The 15,507-nt window shown below is 35.5% G+C and overlaps 1 long non-coding RNA gene across 1 annotated transcript; it reads left to right on the top strand.

The window, feature by feature from the left end:
* The first annotated feature begins 440 nt into the window (after window positions 1-440).
* LOC120085472 lies at window positions 441-14,622 on the top strand. Its single transcript, XR_005483961.1, has 3 exons — window positions 441-1,350; window positions 5,033-5,336; window positions 13,424-14,622. It is a non-coding gene; the product is annotated as an uncharacterized LOC120085472 (long non-coding RNA).
* The last annotated feature ends 885 nt before the right edge of the window (window positions 14,623-15,507 follow it).

Here is a 15,507-nt window from a genome sequence, read left to right as displayed (position 1 = left end):
CGGAATCAAATAGCCACACACATGAAAATTAATTCATTCTTTATAACCTATTCATGTTAATTATCTTTGAGCTAAAGTTCATTTTGACTCCATTATAACTTATTCAATATACCACTCAAAGAAAAAAAATTGTCATAAGTTATAATAAATAAATAAACAGGACAGTTGCAAATATAACAATCAGCCTAAAATATTTGTAAATATAAACACAATGCAAAAGAGTTTACATATATAGCAAATTTTAGACTTTTCTTTTGAAATCTATCAGTGATAGATCATATTATTAGTAAAAGTCTATAGGTGATAGACAATATCACTGGAGGAGTTTATTAACAATAGAGTCAATCATCAATAAATTTGGTCATATTTACAATTATTTAAAAATGTTGTTATACATTGAATTATTAAATTTAAAATTATTATCCAATATAATTACATGAAATAAATATGACCTCAAATACAATGATGGAGATTTGGAATCTGCCAAAAAGAATCATAATTGTACTAAAAGATTCTTTCTGGTGATAGTTTTTCCAAAAAAAAAAATGTGGAGGAAGAAAATGGAGGGTATAATAGAGAATTTGCAATCACTTGGGCATTTCTTTTTCCATTAAATTTAAATAGGTATCTCAAAAAGTAAAATATGTGGAAGGAAATTCATAGGGCTAGATAAGTCATTGTCTTATAAAGTAAGCAAAAAGAAAAACCCACCTCAAAAATTGATTTTCCCATCTCTTTGATATTGATGTTGTGTCCCCCACACCCAAAATAAAAAATAAAAACTATTTTACCAATAATTGTACTCAAACTTTAAAGTTTGTATAAATATTGTGGCTTCTAAAAACTACTTATTCTTTAGTTGATTGGAGAAAAGAAGAAGGCAATTTCAAAAATTAAAAATTAAATTAATTTTAACGTCAATTAAGAATAAAAAACATGAGCCCAAATTTGATTTTAAGCGCAGTTCAACTGATGATGGCATGAATTTGTACTAATTATAGGTTGTTTGTGGTTCGATCCATTCACTATACATATTTATCTTAAAGGTAAATATTACTTTTTTGATTCCCGAGAGATTTAAAATGTGTCGAGAAAAAAGACAAAATGTTGATGTGACAAGACGGGTTTGGAGAAAGAATTGTAATTTTAATATTTTCCTCTTCTCCCTCCTCTCCTCTCCTTTGTCTTTCCCTTGTCTCTCTAGTTCTCTTAATACAACCACATGACTCTCCCTTAGAAATATCATATGTCGTTTTTGAAGAAACAAAAATGCTTGGTAGGAGTTGAACATGTGAATCCTTCCATTTCTATTGCTCCACCACCTGCGGCTTTTCAAATGACTGAGCAACTGTACGTCTGTATTTCTTTTCTTTTCCCTTTTTTCTTTTTTTTTTTTTTTTTTTTTTTTTTTTGTAATCCATTAATGTCAATGGAAGGCAATTGGTCACGGTGAATGATAGAAGAGGATTATTTAAGAAAATTGTTAGATGATTTGATGTCAAATTTTGAACGAGAGAAACACATCTAACCTTCATTTGATACTAAGGGAGAAGAATGTAGCCTACAGAATAGAAAATCTGCACACTGATATGGTGTTTGTCACACACACTCTGATGCTTAAGTCAGAAAGTGAAAGAGTGTGAAGTTCAAGAGTTTGAGAGTAAGACTCAAGTTGCCTAATATGAAGTTATAAGTATGTATTTATAGAGAAAGTTGACTTAAGTTGTTCCCTAAGGTTTTGAAGTTGTTTCAAGATAATTAAAAAACCTACCCGGCCAAGGAGCGTGCCTAGTTTCATGTTTGGCTAGGGTCGACTTTTGCTTTGATCGAGGCCGAACATCTTCCTTAGGCCATATTTCAGGACTAAAATGATCTCTTGGGTCAGGTCATGTGCAAAGCATCCTCTCTAGGAATTTAGCTAAGGGTGAGCACACGGGCTTGGGTCAAGGCCCAAGGTCCAAGCCAAACCCTTTTCCTAGGCCCATTTTGGTCCTAAGTTGTTACTTCCGACCCATATCATGCTTCTTCTTGACTTTGTCATTTGTATTTGTGCTAGATGTCAATTGTACCCTTCAGTCTAAAATCACTGATAACATTAATGAAGGGATTGAACTTCGTGCGAAAGCAATTGATCGTCTGTGCTTTTAATTTAAGTTTCGAATTTATAAAATAATAGAGAAGGATAAACATATAATTTTAACTAAGCATGCAAAAATAGAAAAGAGTTAATACATACCCCTTGAAGACTGTCTTTAAGAAATCTCCTCTTTACACGAAATATCCCACCAATGAATCTTCAAGAAGATACCACCACTTGGTTACTTGTTATTCTCCAGCAATGATCTAGATTGTGGGATCCAAAAACTTTTTGGAACGAGGAAAAGAAAAAATACTGCTTAATTTTTTTCTTTTGTGTTCTTGAGAGAATTGGAGATTTTGAGAGAGAAAAAACTTTTCTTTATAATACGTTAAAACAAATTTTTAAACTTCTCTCATGAATCTACATTAAAGAGAAAGAGGAAGGAAGTTACAATAACTCTCCACCCATAATTAAAAAAAAAATTGGGGAGTTACCTTTATTATTTAATTCTTTTATATTAAATATATTTAATAGGGGGCAGGAATGTTTAAAAAAAAATTCTAAAATTAGGCCCATGGACTATTTATTGATTTTGACAAGAATGTCAAACTTTTTAAGTCCAGTCCAAATTCACTAATGGCTAAAAAAGGGTTGAAAATACCCTCACTTATTTGAATCAATTCTTGCTCATTTTCAATGTAATTGTAGGGTTTCATTTTTTTTTTTTTTGTTCTTCCTCTTACTCCAATTTCTTCACTGAGTTTTCCTCTTACTCCTCCAATTCTTCCTTTTCTCTTCAACGTCGAGACCTTCATCTTCCACTCCAGTTCTTCAACGTCATTTTCACATTGATTACAAGTTGATTCCTCTTACCCACAAAAATATTCCTCTTCTCTTAGAGTTGCTTTTTGCTTCAACTGGGAGAGAAGAATGAGGTAAGAATATATTTAGGAAGATTGCTTCAAGTGGTTGTTTTGCTTAAAATGATTTTAAGCCTTCTATTAGTCAATGTTGTTTTGGTTTAAGCATTGTTCTCCTATAAGGATATTTAATTAAGTTTCGTTTTAGTTTTGTTTAGTTAAAAGAATGTTAGGATACTGATTCTTGAAAATCTTTATTAATGTAACGAGTTGGTACAATCTTCCGGAATAACAACTAAACGATGAACGAATTCTTTATTAAACGATAAGAGTCAAACAGAGACTAAACGATCGCTTATCAAACTCCCAACGATTGTTTACAAAACTCTATACGGTCGCTTACAGTCTCTACACGATCGTTGAGAAACACTAGAGGATCGCTCACAAATACCCCCACGATCGCTTACAAGGTACCACACGATCGCTTACAAAATATTACACAATCGCTTAGTAGATTCTATTTGATCGCTTACCAAATGCTATACGATCGCCTACCAGATGCTACACGATCGCTTAGTAGAAGTAGACGATGAGCGGCACACTACAATGAACTCTACACGACAGAGACTTCCGAAATCCCACTCTCAAGACCTCTCTTTCCTCACTCCTGATATTCAGACTTTACTATCCTCTCTTTCCGTTTCTTTCTTCTTTTAAACCTCCACTTCTCCCAACCGAATTGGAAGTCGTCCTTAACCGATTCAACCGCCTCTCCCATATTCTTTCTTTCTTGATATTGCAACATAATTGATTTTGCATCTTATTATGAAAATCCAATAAATGCATCATTGGCTATAGTTTGAATGTTGTAACTTTATGTAGTGACATAAACAGGATCAAGTTGATAGTATATAGCCTAAATGGTCTAATAAGTATATGGATAAAATTGGATATCTCATCCTGGTAACACTATTGGATGCGGCTCACTCTGTAATTGTTACAAGAGTTATAAGGTGCTATAAACGATGTGATCCACAAATTGTTCATGCTGAGACATGAGAGTGGGGGCATCGTATGCAATGAGTTTGCATATAGACTGGACCACGAAAATAGTCAATTTTCTTTCTCACGATTGTTTACTATTAAATCTAACTACTTCATTTATTATATAACCTAGGTTAACTCGATCTTAATCTTAAGCTAGCTATGAACTCCTGTTTGTTTAGGATTATCCTTTGATAAAAAAATGGTGAGAGTAGTCCAACAGCACTATTCAATAAGCTTACCAATTTGGGGATAAGACCAATGAATAGCTGGGGACATAGCCTTGCAAGATGGAATTCAATCCTACCCTATTTAGGGTTAGTAGGTAGGTTGTTCTCTTAAGTACTGACTCCAGGTCTTGAACAATCAGGGCCCGCCTTCTTATGATAGAGAAATGATTTGATTCATATAGATTATGAATCATAATTGTTCATTAGAGGATCAGTAGGAACTTAAGGAACAAGATGTAGTCATAAGGGTAAAACGGTATTTTTGACCTAGCTATGATTACGAACAACCTGTGAAGAATCGACTTACTGATTATCGTTATTAAGTGGACATAATATATCTACAGTGAGGGGAGTTCAACTATGGGCTATAGTGGAGTGTCCCTTTAGTTAACGAATGGGGGTTAGATCGGACTAATGAGTTTAGTCGATTAATCTCGAATCGTTGGAGCCCATGATCTGTAGATCCGCGAGGTCCCCTACTAGCTCGTAAATGGATAAGCTTTAGGGTAGCTTGAGAGATTAATTTGAAACGTTCAAATTAAACGGAACAAGAGAATAAATATTTAAATATGATTTAAATATATAAAGATGATTATTGTGCACAAATTAATTTAATATTTGATATTAAATTAATTAATTTTTAAAGTTAATTTATGAATCTAAATTTTGTATTAAAATGATTTAATATCTTTTTTGTTTTAAAAAGAAATTAGAAAATCGTTTGCATGATTGCACAAAAATGGAAATGGGTATTTTCCATTACCATCATCTTTATGCTCACACAAAATGCATTATCTTCTTGACCTTGATTCTCCAAGCATGAGCGGAAGCCATAAACTTCATCACTTTGCATGTTCATCTATTATCTAAAGTAGAAGGAGTTATTGGAGAAGAGGATAATGACACAAAATTTCGAAAGAACTTTCTCTAAAGAAGAAGCTGTCTTCTTCAGTTGTGCTGCTGTGAGCTTCTCTGGTTTCTTCACTTTTTCAAGTTGTTCTTGAGTCCCACAACTCTGTCTAAAGCTCCAAGAGCATAGTAGGAAAGGCTTTGAGGTGGTTCACGTTGATAACAAGAGTAGACAGCAGTTGAACAGGCGTTATCTTGAAGAATTCATCAGAGGTATGTTCAGAAAACCCATTTTTTAGAAGAGCATGCTTTAGCTTTTGCTAAAATTAGTAAATTAGAAAGCTTATGGATCCTTGATACTTCCACTGCATGTTGTTATACTCTTTCAATAGGTATCAGAGCATTTTTTACGCTTTCAATTCGGTCTAATTTTGGCAAGGTGGGTGTTTTTTCATGAGATATATGAAATTATTGTACTTCTATGGTTTTCTCTGTTTTGACATTTTAATTCTCTTTATTTCTCGATTAAATTTGTAATTGGCTCTTGTTTGATGAGCATTTATGTGTTAGCAAGAGTCTGTAATTTATTTGGAGTCATTAGAGTTGAAATTAAGATGTAACTAAAGAAACAAGCAAAGGAGGTCGAGTTACTGTTTCAGAGTTTTTAGCTTCTGCTTCAATCTGTTGCTGAGGTCTAGTAGCTAAACGATCGTTTAGCTCTAGACGCTACACGATGAGAAGAAAATCTATATGATCATTAGTAATATGCGCTGGTCATTGTGATGTTGAACGCTAAACGATCATGTACCTACGGGAGCTAAGCGATGCGTTCATTTGCTATACGATAGTATTACGCAATCGTTTAGTTTTTGTCGTGGGAACTAGATGATTCGTTGATTTTGCTAAACAATGGCACTATACGATTATTCAGCAACGATACACACTAAACGATGCGATGAAATGCTACGCGATAGCACTGAGCATTTCATTTGGTCGCGGAGATAAGCGATCGTGTAGATAAATGTTATACTATGCGATGATGTTCTATACGATGGAGCTATGCAATCGCTTAGTTGTGGGCAGATACTAAACGACGACATGAATGTGTTGGGTGCTGGTGTTATGCGATCGTTTAGTACTATGCGATGGAACTAAGCAATTGCACTGCGATGGAACTAAACAGTCGTCTAGTCCTATGCGATAGAGCTAAACGATCATTCAGGTTTCAGGAAATACTATGCGATCGTGTACTTCCTCACAACTCCAGGCAATGACACTAGACGATTACATCTAGGCATTACATGATCGGCCTTAGCAGCATAATGAGGTTGGATCGAGAGCAACCGATTTGACTGGTTTACTTAAGGTTCAATCTGGTTCAGCCTCAAATGGTTGTGGTTGGTCCGGTTTAGGCTTTGTTAGTCTGGTTGGAGGTTCAAGTTGTTTTAGGTTCAGTTTGGAGCGGTTCGAGCGATTCAAAGATGGTTTTGAAGTTGTTTGTAATAGTTAGTTGTCTGTTTGCTTGTTTATGCCAAAACGAAAACCATAACAGTTAGTATTTAATTGTTTATGCATGAGATGTATGTGATAATTCAATAAATTCATGTATATGCATACAGTATGCCATGTAGATTTAAAGTCCCACCGTAGGAAGTATGTTACATGTATTGATAGTATGTTATAATTGTTATAATATATAGTATGTATGTTAGGGCTATGTTTAATATAATAGTTATATTAGATACCTTTGTTGAATGTTGTGGATGTTTAAGCATTTCTAAATTTTGTAAGTTGTTATAAAATTGGTTAGACGTTTAAAATCCATAATAAAGAACAGTTGCATGCTCACATAGGTTAACAACTAATTTTAATCGTTAGAATAGATTGTTGCCTTATAAAATACGGTTACGAACTCATATCGGTTCATAAACCTGTCTAAGGCTGGGGGTACTTAAGTTGACGGTTTACGGAACACCTCCTACCTGGGGATTATGACCAAACAATTGAGAGTTGTTAACTAATTTTATGAGTTTGCGTGAGTGATGTGAGGTAATAAAAAGGTTTATCACCTAGACATTGTAGGTTAAATCTAATTATAAGAGTTATATTTGGATAAACTACTTAGACTTAGGTTGTATGAAATTAGCCGTCATGTCTAAGTAAATTACCCAAACATTTAGAATACTTCAGTGAGAGATTAACAATATATTTGATATATAGTTATTAGCTCTCACATCCTCAAGAGTTCACACCGTGAGATCCATGCTCGACTTCTTGTTGATTTTACCTCGATTGCTCCATACGGAAAGTGTTTGTATGAGTCAATAACAAGGTGAATGAGGGAAGTGGTTCATAGTAAGTGGGTGAAGGAAATGTGTCAACATTGTCCTACGGTCTCCTCCATTAGTTTGAACCGTGAGATTCCTATGTTGCGCCTGCTGTCGTTTTTATGCGGCACTAACTAGTTGTTAACCGCGGCGATCCCTACAGAGGGTTGTAACATAGTATTCGGAACAACCCAAGCTTCAGTAAAATGAATAGGGTCTTATAGTTCCGTCTTAGATATTGTCTTCTCTCTCGGAGGCATATTCATACCGTCCTATAAGATCTAAAAATGGCGGGTCACACTTACAAGAATTACTAAGTGTTAGTAAAGATCTTGACCGAAAACGATAACCAAAAGAACTATTGGGATATGAGTTATTCTAGATAATAGTATTTGGTCAAGAACTTGTCTTGCTTCTGTGAAGGAATTCTTGACTGCCCTATGGTAGCACTTGTTCTAAATCACTTAAGTATCGTTGCAAATAAATAAAGATTTATTAGGTACTTTATTAGTTTTGCTAAAATGGATTTAGATGCATATTTAATAGAATTTGTTTAAAATGTTTCAGCAATGTCGAACTCAATTATACAACTGCTTGCTTCTGACAAATTTAACGGAGAGGGTTACTCCAATTAGAAATCCAATATCAATATAATATTAGTAGTAGATGACTTGAGGTTTGTGTTAACGGAGGAGTGTCCTCCAGTTCCCAGTTCAACAGCGACCCGAGTTATTCGGGATGTTTATGATAGGTGAGTAAGGGCGAACAAAAAAGCCCGGGCCTATATCTTGGCGAGTATATCTTATGTACTCAACAAGAAACATGAGGTCATGCCCACAGTTTGTGAGATCATGGCATCATTACAGGAGATGTTCGGGCAACCATCATCATCTGTTAGACATAAAGCCATTAAATATGTGTATGTGACATGTATGAAGGATGAGACCAACGTGAGAGAACATGTTCTCGACATTATGGTCCATTTTAACATCATAGAGGCTCACGGGGCTATGATAGACAAAACAAGTCAAGTGAGCATGATACTGGAATCTCTTCCTGAGAGCTATCTGTCGTTCAGGATAAATGCTACCATGAACAAAATCACTCATAACTTAACGACGTTGTTGAATGAATTGCAAACTTATCAATCAATGATGAAACTCAAGAAAAAGGAAATAAATGTTATTACTAAACCGAAAAAGTTTTACAAATGGTCTATGTCTGGTACGAAACCCGTTGATGATAAGAAAGCTGGTCCTTCTTCTTCTTCAAAAGATAAAATCGTACAGATGAAAAAGAAAGGAAAAGGGAAAAAGAAAACCGCTGCGAAGAAAAACAAAAACAAAACTCCCAAGGAAAAATGTTTCCATTGTGGAGAGGTTGGACATTGGAAGCATAATTGCCCAAAATATCTGGCTGAAAAGAAAACAGAAAAGAATAAACAAGGTAAATATGATTTACTAGTTGTTGAAACATGTATAGTGAAAAATTCTCACCTTACCTGGATATTAGATTCAAACACCGCTAATCATGTTTGTACTTTTCTATATGAAACTAGTTCTTGGAGAAGACTTTCTGAATATGAGATGACTTTCAAGGTGGGCACAGGTGAAGTCATTTCAGCTGAAGCAGTGGAATATGAAGTTGTTTTTGGGAGATTCTTTTATCTTACTCAAGAATGTGTTCTTTGTACCTAAGATGAAAAGGAATCTGATCTCCATTTCTTGTCTTTTAGAAAATATGTATGTGTATCTTTTGAATATAATGAAGTGTTTGTTTATTCAAGAGGTGTTCATATTTATTCTGCTAGACTTGCAAATAACTTATACATATTACAATTAACAAAAGCAAAAGCTATTTTAAATATAAAGATGTTTAAGACGGCTGACACTCATAATAAAAAGCGAAAAAATTCTCCTAACGCCTATCTTTGGCACCTCAGGCTTGGTCACATTAATCTCAACAGGATTGAGAGATTGGTAAAAAAACGGTCATCTAAATAAGTTAAAAGATAATTCCCTACCTCCAGGTGAATCATGTCTTGAGGGAAAAATGACAAAAAGATCTTTTTCTGACAAAGGTCTTCGTGCCAAAGAACCTCTTGAACTTATACATTCAAACCTTTGTGGAAATGTTAAATCTCAAGGAGGATATCAGTACTTCGTTAGTTTTATTGATGATTATTCTCAATATGGCTATATTTACTTAATCAGTCACAAGTCTGAAACTTTTGAAAAGTTCAAAGAATTTAAGTCTAAGACTGAAAATCAGTTAAGTAAAAGAATTAAAACACTTCGATCTAATCGAGGTGGTGAGTATATGGATTTGCAATTCCAGAACTATCTAGTAGATCATGGAATTCAATCCCAACTCACAGCACCTAGAACACCACAACAAAATGGTGTGCAGAAAGGAGAAATTGAACCTTGTTGGATATGGTTCGGTCTATGATGAGTTATGCTCAATTACCTTAATCCTTTTGGGGATATACAGTACAGACTGTAGTTTATATTCTAAATGTTGTTCCATCCAAAAGTGTTTTAGAAACACCATATCAATTGTGGAAAGGACGCAAAGCAAGTTTACATCATTTTCGCATCTGGGATTGTCCAACACACTATTGGTACAGAATCCTAAAAAATTAGAAACACGTTCGAAATTATGCCTATTTGTAGGATATCCCGTGGAAACAAAAGGAGGATACTTTTATGATCCCCAAAAAAGATAAAGTGTTTATATCGACAAATGCAACTTTCTTGGAAGATGATCATATTAAGAATCATCTACCTCGCAGTTAACTAATATTGCAAGAACTGTCTAAAGATACTATAGATAAATCAACAAGAGTTGCTGGTCAAGCTGGTCCATCAACAACGATTGTTGTCCCATCACGTCCATCCCAAGAGTTGGGCATGCCTCGTCGTACTGGGAGGGTTATTCATCAATCTGAACGCTTCATGGGTTTAACAGAAACTCAAAACATCATACAAGATGATGTTTAGAGGATCCATTAACCTTTAAGAAGACAATGGAAGATATTGACAGGGAACAATGGATAAAAGCCATGGCGATGAAATGGAGTCTATGTACTTCAACTCAGTCTAGGAACTTGTAGATCAACCACAAGGTGTTACACCTATAGGTTGTAAGTGGATCTACGAGAGAAAACAAGACCAAACTAGCAAGGTACAGACCTATAAAGCCAGGCTCGTGGCAAAGGGTTTTACCCAAAGAGAATGAGTTGATTATGAAGAAACTTTTTCTCCTGTTGCCATGATTAAATCAATAAGAATACTTCTTGCCATTGCTACATATTATGACTATGAAATATGGAAAATGGATGTCAAGACAGCTTTTTTGAATGGCTATCTTGATGAAAGTATTTTTATATCTCAACCAGAAGGGTTCGTCGAAACAGGACAGGAACAAAAAGTCTGTAAGCTTAATCGATCCATTTATGGATTGAAACAAGCGTCCAGATCCTGGAATATAAGATTTGACACTGCGATCAAATCTTATGGCTTTGAACAAAACGTTGACGAACCTTGTGTATACAAGAAAATAGTCAACAAAACTATAGCATTCTTAGTTCTGTATGTTGATGATATCTTGCTCATTGGGAATGAGACAAGCTTTCTTGCTGACGAAAAGAGATGGTTAGCATCACAGTTCCAAATGAAAGATTTGGGTGATGCTCAGTATGTTCTAGGAATACAGATCTTTCAAGACCGAAAGAATAGAACATTAGCACTGTCTCAGGCATCTTATATTCACAAGATGTTGTCAAGGTATAATATGCAAAATTCCAAGAAAGGTTTATTACCTTTCAAGCATGGAATTCATTTGTCAAAGGAACAATGTCCTAAGACACCTCAAGAGATTGAGAAGATGAACATAATTCCATATGCCTCTGCAGTTGGAAGTTTGATGTACGTTATGTTGTGTACACGTCCCGACATATGTTTTACAGTTGGAATTGTCAACAAGTTCCAATCTAATCCTGGACATAGTCATTAGACCGCTGTAAAAAATATCCTCAAGTATCTTAGGAGAATGAGGGATTATATACTTGTGTATGGACCTAAGAATTTGATCCTTACGGGATACACTGATTCTGATTTTCAAACTGACGTAGATTCTAGGAAATCTACTTCAGGATCATTTTTCACTCTTAACAGAGGAGCTATAGTTTGGAGAAGCATCGAGCAAAATTGTATCGTTGACTTCACCATGGAAGCAGAATACGTGGCTGCATGCGAAGCTGCTAAAGAAGCAGTATGGCTACGCAAATTCTTAGCTGATTTGGAAGTCATTCCAAATATGCACCTACCTATCACACTGTATTGTGACAACAGTGGTGCTGTTGCTAACTCAAAGGAACCCAGGAGTCACAAGCGTGGAAAACACATTGAACGAAAGTACCATATCATCTGGGAGATTGTACACAAAGGAGATGTGCTCGTCACAAAGATAGCCTCTGAAGACAACCTTGCTAATCCATTCACCAAGGCCCTCTCGGCTAAAATTTTTTAGGGTCACCTAGTGAGACTAGGACTCCGAGTAGTGTAATCTAGGGCAAGTGGGAAAATGTCTATAGTATTGTAGATGCCCTAGTTTATTGTATTTTTTCCCATTATGTATCTCAACATTATATTGTATATATTTGTTCTCACTGGAGTTTTAGTCCAAGTGGGAGATTGTTGAGAATGTCCTAGAACTCGTAGTTCGTGTTAAACATTATATTTTATCAATAACAATGACTTGTTGATTTTGCATCTTATTATGAAAATCCAATAAACGCATCCTTGGCTATAGTCTGAATGTTGTAACTTTATGTAGTGACATAAACAGGATCAAGTTGACAGTATATAGCCTAAATGGTCTAATAAGTATATGGATGAAATTGGATATCTCATCCTGGTAACACTATTGAATGTGGCCCACTTTGTAATTGTTACAAGAAGTTGTATGGTGCTACAAACGATATGATCCACAAATTGTTCATGTTGAGACATGAGAGTGGGGGCATCCTATGCAATGAGTTTGCATATAGACTAGACCAGGAAAATAGTCACTTTTCTTTCTAACGACCGTATATTATTAAAACTAACTATTTCATTTATTATATAACCTAGCTTAACTCAATCTTAATCCTGAGCTAGCTATGAATTCTTGTTTTTTCGAGATTATCCTTTAATCTACAAACGGTGAGAGTAGTCTAACAGCACTACTCAATAAGCTTACCATTTTTGGGATAAGACCGAATGAATAGTTGGGGATATAGCCTTGCAAGATGGAATTCAATCCTACCCTATTTAGGGTTAGTAGATAGGTTGTTCTCTTAAGTACTGACTCTAGGTCTTGAACAATCGGGGTCCCGCCTTCTCATGATAGACAAAGGATTTGATTCATAGAGATTTGAATCATAATCGTTCATTAGAGGATCAGTAGGAACTTAAGAAACAAGATGTAGTCACAGGGGTAAAATAGTATTTTTGACCTAGCTGTGATTACGAACAACCTGTGAAGGATCGACTTACTGATTATGGTTATTAAGTGGACATAATATATCTACAATGAGGGGAGTTCAACTATGGCCTATAGAGGAGTGTCCCTTTAGTTAACGAATGGGGGTTAGATCGGACTAATGAGTTTAGCCGATTAATCTCGAATCGTTAGAGCCCATGATCTGTAGGTTCGTGATGTCTCCATACTAGCTCGTAAATGGATAAGCTTTAGGGTAGCTTGAGATATTAATTTGAAACGTTCAAATTAAACGGAACAAGAGAATAAATATTTACATATAATTTAAATATATAAAGATGATTATTGTGCAAAAATTAATTTAATATTTGATATTAATTTAAGAAAATTAAATTTTGTATTAAAATGATTTAATATCTTTTTTGTTTTAAAAAGAAATTGGAAAATCGTTTGCATGATTGCACAAAAATGAAAAATGGATATTTTTCCATTACCATCATCTTTATGCTCACACAAAATGCATTATCTTCTTGACCTTGATTCTCGCAGTATAAGCTGCAAGCCATGCACTCCATCACTTTGCATGTTCATCTATTATATAAAGTAGAATGGAGTTATTGGAGAAGAGGATAATGACACAAAATTTTGAAAGAATTTTCTCTGAAGAAGAAGTTGTCTTCTTCAGCTGTGTTGCTGCGAGTTTCTCTGTTCACTTCTTCAAGTTGTTCTTGAGTCCCACAACTCTACCTAAAGTTCCAAGAGCATAGTAGGGAAGGCTTTGAGGTGGTTCACGTTGATAATAAGAGTATACAGCAGCTGAACTGGCGTTATCTTGAAGAGTTCATCAGAGGTATGTTCAAAAAACCCATTTTTTGGAAGAGTATGCTTTAGTTTTTGCTAAAATTAGTGAATTAGAAAGCTTATGGATCCTTGATACTTCCACTGCATGTTGTTATACTCTTTCACAAACTTCTTCATTTTCTCTTAAGTCGGCTCAAATACTCCTTAAGCTCGCACAATGCAGCATCTCTGTCTCGCATTTGTTGGCCCAAAGTGGCATTGGCCGTACAATCCTTCCCATAGTAAATCAACACTGGAGGTTGTCGTCCATACAAAATCTGAAAAGGGGCAAAGCCAATAGAAGCATTATACGTAGTGTTATACCAATGTTCTGCCCAATGCCATCAATTAATCCATTCTCTCGGTCGCTCACCACAACAGCACCTGTAATACATTTTCATGCTGCGATTCACCACCTCTGTCTGACCATCCGACTAAGGATGAGAAACTGTACTGCGATGGAGTTTGGTACTCGACAGTTGGAATAACTCTTGCCAAAAGTGACTCACAAACTCCTTGTCTTGATCCGAGACAATGGACTTCGGCACCCCGTGCAGTTTAACTATTTCTCTACAAAGTGTATCTGTTATAATACCAACATTTAAAGGGTGTTTCAGTCAACTTATGAACTTGAAAATAGCAGTCTACTATGTATAGTCACATGTCTGGATCGTTTCCGCTAAACATCGGCATTTCTACTTTCTTGAATTCACTCCAGTCGCAAATCACTTCTTCACTGGATGCTTTCACCGAACTATTTGTTCCGCACACCTTATTGGCATTTGATCCTTCTACCTCTTCCGTCACCTTTGCTTTTTCTTTGGCCATTTCTGTAACATAAGAAATGAACATTTGTTGATGTTTCTCTGCCTTCAATCCCAAACTCTCAATGCTCTTCGCTAACGACGCCAACTTCTCCTCTATGGTTGGCAATTTTTGTATTTCGACTCTAAATGCAAAGATCTCTTGTTCTAGTAACTCCAGTTTCTCTTCAAAATGTTTCTAAACCATGCTTGCCCAGGTGATTTCTCTGAATGCAAAGATCTCTTGTTAGGATACTGATTCTTGAAAATCTTTATTAACATAACGAGTTGGTACAATCTTCCGGAATAACAACTAAGTGATGAACGAATTCTTTATTAAACGATAAGAGTCAAACAGAGATTAAACGATCGCTTATCAAACTCCCAACAATCGTTTACAAAACTCTATACGATCGATTACAGTCTCTACATGATCACTGAGGAACACTAGACAATTGATCACAAACACCCCGCGATCGCTTACAAAGTACTACACAATTGCTTACAAAATATTACGCGATCGTTTAGTTGATTCTATTTGATCGCCTACCAAATGCCATATGATCGCCTACCAAATGCTACCCGATCGCTTAGTAGAAGTAGATGATGGGCGGCACGCGACGATGTACTCTATACGATAGAGACTTCTGAACTCTCACTCTCGAGAGCTCTCCTTCCTCACTCTTGATATTTAAACTTCACTATCCTCTCATTCCGTTTCTTTCTTCTTTTAAACCTCCACTTCTCCCAACTGAATTAGAAGTCGTCTTTAATCGATTCAACCGCCTCTCCCCTATTCTTTCTTTCTTGATATTGCAACATAATCGGAGGCCTATCAAAGAAATATCAACTTTGGAAGCACTTCCAAGAACAATTGATTCATCCATCTTTTATAAAACTTAACCTCCATTAAAAATAAAAGAACCCTTTCTAGAATGCTCGTTCATTTTGAAAGTTTGCTGTTGGAAGTTTTTTTATGATCATCCACTC

This window comes from Benincasa hispida, chromosome 9 (assembly GCF_009727055.1).
Source record: "Benincasa hispida cultivar B227 chromosome 9, ASM972705v1, whole genome shotgun sequence".
In the NCBI taxonomy this organism is placed as follows: Eukaryota; Viridiplantae; Streptophyta; class Magnoliopsida; order Cucurbitales; family Cucurbitaceae; genus Benincasa; species Benincasa hispida.
Note: the sequence above shows the minus strand (reverse complement) of the source record. Positions and strands in the feature narration are given on the sequence as shown.